General features: G+C 34.3%; 1 pseudogene; it reads left to right on the top strand.

Moving 5' to 3' along the window:
- Positions 1 to 5,964: 5,964 nt before the first annotated feature.
- On the top strand, positions 5,965 to 6,271 carry LOC120603913 (SNRPN upstream reading frame protein-like; annotated as a pseudogene).
- The last annotated feature ends 2,281 nt before the right edge of the window (positions 6,272 to 8,552 follow it).

The raw sequence follows: 8,552 nt of genomic DNA, 5'->3' as shown, positions 1-8,552 counted from the left end.
ATTATTTTTTATCATATGTCACTTTTTCAAGAAAAGTAGAAAACTTTAAAAGTCACTATTAATACTCTATGACTCTGTAATTCTCTTTCTAGCAGTATATCCCAAGGAAATAATTTGAGATAAAACAAAAATTCATGCCCATGATGCATTAAAAGCTTGGAAGTAACATAAATGTCCACTATTATGGGAACAGTTGTGAAAAATATGATTATTTATTAACATTTTCAATAATACTGGAAATTGATATAATGAAAAACCAAGAAGAAAGCTTAGTAAAAAAACCATAAGTACATATAACAGAACATTATCAGTTGTTGCCACTGGAGAGTAGCACTGTGTATGTGTGTTATTGTTTCTTTATGCTTTTTTGTTTGATATCAGTCAGGGCTTCTGACTGTAAATGATAGAAACCCAAATCAAACTAGCTTAATTAAAAGGATATTTATTGGCTCGCTGAACCAGTTACTAGGCCTGACTAGAACTCTACCTTTTACTTTTCTCTGCACATTGGAGTCAATGTCTCCTATGGTAGACATTCTCCACAAGACTTGTAACTGTTGCAAGCAGCTCACACTTTCTAGTTTTGCCAGGAGAGAAGCAAAGAATGTTTCCCCATTCTTTGGGATAAGCTATGGGAAGATCCAGCTAAAAGAATCCCAAGGAACAATTCTCATTGTTCCACTTTAGACTATATGTCCAACCATTGTCCAATCACACTGGCCAGGGTGGTGGAAGTGAGAAACTGTGATTGGTTAACTTTGGTCAAGTATCTACTCTTAGACCAATCACTGTGAACAGGAAGGTAGACTTATGAAAGAAGACAGCACCAAGGGGAGGTAACAGGATCTGTTCTGAGTTTGGGGCAAGTCAGCGCCTCCCATGTTCCTCTTGCCGTAGGAGAATTTTTTAAAAAATCAGTACCCATTCTGCCAGATGGTTAGTGTGATGAGTGTGATGTACGTAGAAGAGAGCTGCTGGGCCATCAAAATAGCAATTGTCCATTGCACTGTATTTTCAATGAGCATGTCTTACTTGGATAATCATGGGGAAAGTTTAACAATTAAAAAAATGATACCATTTCCTTCTTTCATCCTCTTGCCCTGGAATTTACTGATACTTCCTTATAGGCCTTCTGGTCACTTGGAAAAAACAATTATATTAATCTTCTGATTAGGACTTGAAATCAACTTTGCCTTTTCTGTATACATACTAGATACCTTTCATTTTTTAAATAAATTTATTTATTTAAATTAGTTTCAAGTATACAGTACATTGGTGAGACATCTATAATGTTCATAAAATGATCCTCCCAATTGCTCCCTCCCTCCCCTGTAGATGCCTTTTAAAATAACTTATTTCGATGTTTTGGAAAAAATTATATAATGTACTCTATTTTCTTATGACTCACTTCACTGCACAGTGTTTCTTATATTAATACTATAGTACCAGGCACTTAGAACTTGTAGCTCATTAAATCCTAACAACCCTGCGAAGTTTATATCATTTTCTCCCATTCTACACATGAGGACACCAGAGCTCAAAGAATTTAGGTAACTTGCCCGACCAAAGATGAGAGGTGGAAGCTTTAGGATGTGAATCCAGATCTGCCTCCTCTTTGAAGAGCATGTTTCAGTCTAGAAAACTATTCATAAGGATCATCAGCACTTAGCAGTGGGTGGGGAGGACCTGTTGCTTTAAAAGTCAGGAATAGCTCCTGCAAGTTCCAGGGAGGTTAATGGCCAGCTGTGAGACCTTCTTCAAATCACTTCACCTATCTCACTTTCCTCAACCAGAAACAGAAAGAATAATCCCTATCCTATTTATCTCTCAGTGTGATTTGCATGATTCTTACAACCCAAATACTTCTATAGACATGCTTGTGGAGAAGAAACACCTTTTCCATGGCCACAGAGATAAAAAAAAGATGAGCAGAATTCTTTGAGATCCAACACAAACATTTTTGACGAAATGATGAGAATTAGTGATTCCTAAGTTGAAATAATCTTTAACAAAGTAAATTGAGCTTAAAAGAAATAAATGTTAAGACTATTAAGATATTCCCAAATAAAGCATATATGCATCTAAAGTAAAAGTTTTACTCAAATATATAACTGTCAATGTAGTCAAAACCTAAATTAAATATCAAATTTGGTAAAACTGGAATGTGTGTGTTAAAATATTGCTGTGATTTACACTACAATAGCTGGGAGTACAAATAATTTATCTAGTTTTAAAATCATTGAACCAAAGAAGGATGAACTACTCCTTCCAATGTTATATTCAGCCCAGAATGTGGCAGGCTTGGGGTATCAGTTGTGTTGCTTTATCCTCAAATCCTCAATTATTTGCTTCTAAAGCACATTCTCTATGCTGAGGTGACAATGTCAGGAGGGCCAGCACTCTGTACCAGACAGGACCACCCAGACCTTCTGAGCGCCAGGCCACCAGGTCACACTTTCCTTGCTTTGGGGGTAACTTCATCTGGAGGCTGTTGGTGTCCTTTCCTACTGATTGGCTGCCATGGCAATTATTTCAGTCCTTCAGAGATGTTCTAATAATATAGAACCACAGGAAAGGAAATGTTGGTTTGCCAGAATTTCAGCAGATTTACTCATTTTACCACTACCTGCCCTCTTCAGTGTCCAACTCTGCAAACCAAGGGCTCCTTCTGAGTAGCTTTTGTCAACCCACAAAAGATCCTGTTAAACATTTTCCCTAGGACCTGGGGGGCCTATTTGACATACACCTGCACAACTGTGTTTGGCTTCTCAAGTAATCCTTGAGAAAGAAAAAGAACAAGAATCTGCACCAAGGGGTCTTACTGTTTTTAAACAAAGACAATATTTTAATGCAATTTATGTGGCTGAAGCATAACCAGGCAACCTCACCACTGACATACAGGCACACATGTGGCTATGTACACACACACACAGAGCTAGGTTTAATTCCTCAACTCAAATTCATAAATATTTCTTTGATCAACGATTGTATATACTCTTAAGAGAACTTGTGAGAGTCAGAAGATTTGAATATTTTAAAATTTTTGTAAATTTCACTATTACAATTGTAGAATACAAGTTAACAAACAAAATTTAAGGTTATTGGGGTATCAAAATTTACCAAGATAGTTTTTGAGACTAAAATTAGTGAAATAGTAATTGGTAAAGTAATTGGTAAACTCCAATATCTTTTTATATATATCAATCTTTTGGACTTTCTACCCTTTAAAGTTCCATCAAGACTCCATTTGTTTAGAATATCTAGAATCACAATTGCTAAAACATAGCAGACAGGTTATAGTTTCTGGATCTATAGTTAGAAGACTTAGTCTTCAACTCACCCTGTGACCTGTTGGAGGCACACTCTTCTAGACTCATTTAGTAGTTGCTTCATAAAACTGTTGTGAAGATTAAATGAGAAAAAATAAAATAACAGTGTCAGGCATCCAGTAAGTACTTAAAAACATCAGCCATTGTAATTACTATAATCTTTTGTCAAATTTAATACTAAGATATTTTAGTTTCACGAACTACAATTACCACTTACTGCTCATACCTATGCCACTGCCATCATTTCTATGACCACAGAAAGATATTTACATTGTCCTTTACAGCAGTAGGTAATTTTCACCTCTCTTACATATTCATAGTGTTCTAAAATGCAGAAAGCAAAGAATAATTCAATTGAGAAGACTCCTCTCTTGTTAGTGTCATGATATTTAACCATTTAGCTCAAGTATTGATTCTTTCTGCATTTAAATCAATTTTGGATGTAACAATGGCTAATATAATTGCTAGTGACCCTACAATTAACATAAGAACACAAATCATGGAACTCAAGTACATATTAAAGTCAAATAACAGGTAATTTTTTTTTCTTTTAGTTCTTTGAGGTTATTGATCAAGCCCAACGTAATTTCTCTTTCCAAATGGAATTCCGGCTCTTATGTACAAATGAGGAAGTAACAACATTGCCTGAAAGGGCTATCAGATCTCCCTGGCTAGGTTAGGATGTCAATGGAAAAGAGGTAATGAAAATTAAACATCTCAGCTAAAGCACAGATGGAAAGCTCAATAGGTTGATCACTCTCTATTTTGATAACTACATTTGTTAAGGCTAAATGCTTGATCTGTGTTTGGGATTGACAGTTACTCTGCTAAAAAGAAAGGAAATAAATGATCCCATCAACATTGTGATGTGGTTGAGGTTTATCTGTATCTAATCTAACCATTTTTTGGATGTGTCGAAAATCTTGATGTATTTAAAAGTTTCCAATTTAGCAGAACTTTCTTCCTTGTCGGCACTCAGAAAAGTCTTAGAAATGGATAGGAACTCTACAAAGGAATGGGGAATACAAGTAGAGTAAGTAAGGTACCAAATATTGTGTAAGATTCCAAATGTCTTTGCCACAGTTACATTTTCCTCTCATGATAACTCAATGCTCACTTTAAGGGAATGATATTCAGTAAATCGGAAACTGGAAATTGGTCTCTAGTGAAGCCTACAGCATCTTTGCTATGGTGTTAGTGATTTGCAGAGCCTCTAACCCCCTCAGAGCCTCTTCCTATCCACCCCAACTAGTGTGAACTGGACCAAGATTAAGATGATAGAAATGCTTTTAACCATCTGTCTAGCTTTTCCCACAATGATCAGTGCAATTATGAGCAATGGTGTTATTTGTATTAGGTTGGTTTACTATATCATGCCGCTCCTCACTCTTAACCTCCATGATTCATTCATAATATTTCACCAAATGCACTCATAAAATGGGGTTAATCACATTGCCTGTTACAGTGGATAATTATTGCTTTTGTCTTAATCTTCAGATAAAAGCATTTTAATTTTCTCTGAGAAATGCAATTTCCCTGCTTAATCCATGATGTCATGAGTGCTGACGCTCATTTCCAACTCTGAAGATGGGTACATGTATCAGGACTGATGGAGCCAAAGCATGGAGTCCTGCTGCCCATGGTCTTCGGTCCCCTGCTCCTATTCTTGTATACAGGAATGGCTTTTGACCGCAGGCCAAGTTGGAAACAACATTTCTGAAGAAATTTAGGCGGTGTATGTAGTGTATTCATGCAATAACAATTCAGAGTATGGGTTGGAGCACTAGAGAGGATCCACTTTCTTTGGCATTTGGGGAGAAGCTCAGCTTGACCACCTGCCACCAGCACCCTAAAGCGAATCCTATCATTCACATTCCTACCCCAAAACATAAAACCAAGCTCTAATTCAGGGGAAGGCTAAAGGGAATACCACCCAAGACACCTATATTAAACAAACTTGTCCTTGATTCACAAAAAGATATTTAAAAGACCATAGATCGATGGAAAATTCTGTAGCTCAAGTGGAATAACCAAAATAAATGTCTAAAGAACTGACGGAGACAGTAGAAATAAAAATAATTTATAAAATACAAGACACTACATGGAATTCTTATTTGTGTCTAAAAAGAGAAGAGATTGTATCAATTTAAACTAGAAGAGACTCCTATGAAAAAGGAGCAATAGCAAAGCAATGAAGAGTTCATGAGATTAAAAATACCAAAATAAAATAATAAATCTAAGGAATGTAAAAAAAAAGCAAGAAAATCTCCTGAAACATAGAACAAAAAGACCAAAAGACGAAACACGTGGGAGACTGTCAAGAGAGGTAGAATCAACTAAAAGAATTAAATAGGAGTTCTAGAAATAGAGAACAGAGAAAAAAATTGTAAAAATAATAGAAGAACATCCCCCAGAATTGATATAAGGTGTAAAACTTTAGAGTGAAAGGGCTTGTTAAATACAAAACAGGATGAATTTTTTTAAAAAGTATATACCAAAAAGTAAATTCATACTTATACACATTGTGAAATTTCAGAACACCGTAGATAAAGAGAATACACTAAAGCTTTTGGGAGAGGGGTTAGGTGAACAGGTTACTACAAACAAATAACAATTTCAGGGATCCTATTGTCACATGGGGTACAAGAAAGCAATGGGGTACAGCAGAACAGCTGTAGGAGATGCTTGCTGTTCTGACCAGAGAAGTAGTCAGTGTGCAATAGAGCAGGCCAGGGACCACTTACACCTGAGACCAGTTATAGATCAGCTTATGTCAGAGGTGGAAATCCAAGTCAAACATAGAAGGACATAAGAAAAGCCTCATTGAGCAACAAAGAGTGTCAGTTGTACCTGAGGCAATCTAGTAGCTGAAAATATTTGTGGTGAATTTTCAGGTGGAACCGAGATAGGCATTCTTAGCTGAGACACCGAGAAGTGGTTAAAGCAGTGTTGGAACATCAACTTTTCTGAAGGGCTTTGTATTAGTTTCCTAGGGCTGCTGTAATAAATCACCACAAACTTGATAGCTTTAAACAACAGAAATTTATTCTCTCACATTTCAGAAGCTAGAAGTCTTAAGTGATGATGTCAGCAGGGTTGGTTCTTTTATGGAGGCTCTGAAGGAAATACTGTCCCATTTCTCCCTCCTAGCTTCTGGTGGGTTGTTTGGCAATTCTTGTCATCCCTTGGCATCATTCCAATATCTACCTCTACCTTTACATAGTTTTCTATGCTGTTCTACGTGTCCTCTTCTGTCTCTTGTAAGGACTCTCATTGGATTTAGGGACCACCTCAATCCAGCATGATCTCATCTCAATATTTACTTTAATTACATCTGCAAAAACCCTATTTCCAAATAAGGTTACATTTGGGGGTTCTGAATATACATGAATTTTGAGGGTACATTATTCAACTCACTACAGGCTTAACATGACCTGAATAAATAAATATACTATGTTCTTGAATAGGAGGACTTAATATTTTAAATATGTCATTTTGTAATTACTAAAATAAAATACTAAAAAATAAAAATTAAATGAAAGAGATAAAATGAAAACTTTACTACTAATTAACTACTATAAAAGAAGACAGGAAGGAGGAATAAATATAAGGTGAAACGAACAGAAAACATAGAATATGGTAGACTGAAATACAATAATATCAATAAGCTCATTGGAAGTAAGTGGATGTCAGACAGTTTCTTAGAAAAGATTAAATTATATGTTGTTCATTAGAAATACATTTAAATATAAAGACACAGATAACTTGAAAGTATAAGGATGGAAAAAAGATATAGCATGAAAACATTAATTAAAAAAAAGCTGGTATGGCCATATTTATGAGACAAAAATGTACTTTCAGGCAAGAAGTTTTATTAGAGATAAGGAATAACATTTCATAGTAGTAAAAAGGTTGGTTCAATAGGAAGACTCAACAATCCTAAATTTGTATGGACATAATAACATAGCTTTAACATATATAAAGCAAAAATTAAGTGAAATAAAAGGAGAAATAGACAAAGTCACAGTCACAAATGGAGATTTTAACATATATCTCCCAGTAACTAAAAACAAGAAGACCATATAGTCAATAAAAATATATTTAAACAACATTATTAAGCAACTTACCCTAACTGATATTTATAGAACATTATAAATATCAGAATACACATTCTTTTCAAATGCATACCAAAGCTAGACCACATGCTATGTCACAAAGCAAGACTCAGCAAATTTCAAAGGACTCAAATCATACACTGTGTATTCTCTGACCACTAGAAATCAATACAGAAATATAAAAAGAGAATCTCAAAATGTATTAAAATTATGGAACTTACTTCTAAATGGCCTGTTTGTCAAAGAGGAAATCATAATAGAAATTAGAAAATACTTCAAAATGAAGAATAATAAAAATAAAACATATCAAAATTTGTAGAGTGCAGCTAAAGCAGTACTTAGAAGGATATTTATGGCTTCTAATGAATATATTAGAAAAGAAGAAAGATTGAAAATCAATACTCTAAGCTTTCATTTTGTGAAACTAGAAGAAGAGCGAATTAAACTCAAATTCAACTAAAAGGAAAGAAATAATTTTTAAAAAGCACAGTAATTGATGAAATAGAAGGTAAATATACAATAGAGAAATCATCACAGCCAAAAATTTATTCTTTGAATAGAATAATAAAAATCTATAATCTCCTAGCAAGAACAATCAATAAAAGAGAGAGAAAACACAAATGACCAATAGCAGGAGTTTCAAAATGTAATGTCACTACAATTCTTCAGATATTAAAAGAACACAACAACTTTTTGCCAATAAATTTGACAGAGTAGACAAATCCTTTGAAAAATACTATTTACCAAGACTGATACAGAGAGAAATAAAATGCTAATATTCTGACATATGTTAAAGAAATAAAATATATAATTAAAATCCTATAAAGATAATCCAGAACCAGGAGTCTTTTGAGGTAAATTCTGCTAAATACTTAAGGAGATATAATAATATGCTCTCTTAAACCCTTTCAGAGATTAGAGAAAAAGGGAACACTTAACTATTTGTTTTTTGAAGCCAACATAAATCTGATGTCAAAACCAAAATCCTTTTTACATGTGAATACAAAAATTCTAAATAAAACATTAGTAAATCGAACACAGAGATATAAAAAAAAAAAACATAATAATCAAATACGGCTTACTCCAAGAGTGAAAGTTTGGTTTAACA

Source organism: Pteropus medius, unplaced genomic scaffold (assembly GCF_902729225.1).
Source record: "Pteropus medius unplaced genomic scaffold, Ma_sr-lr_union100, whole genome shotgun sequence".
Classification (NCBI taxonomy): Eukaryota; Metazoa; Chordata; class Mammalia; order Chiroptera; family Pteropodidae; genus Pteropus; species Pteropus medius.
This window is presented reverse-complemented; position numbering and strand designations above follow the sequence as displayed.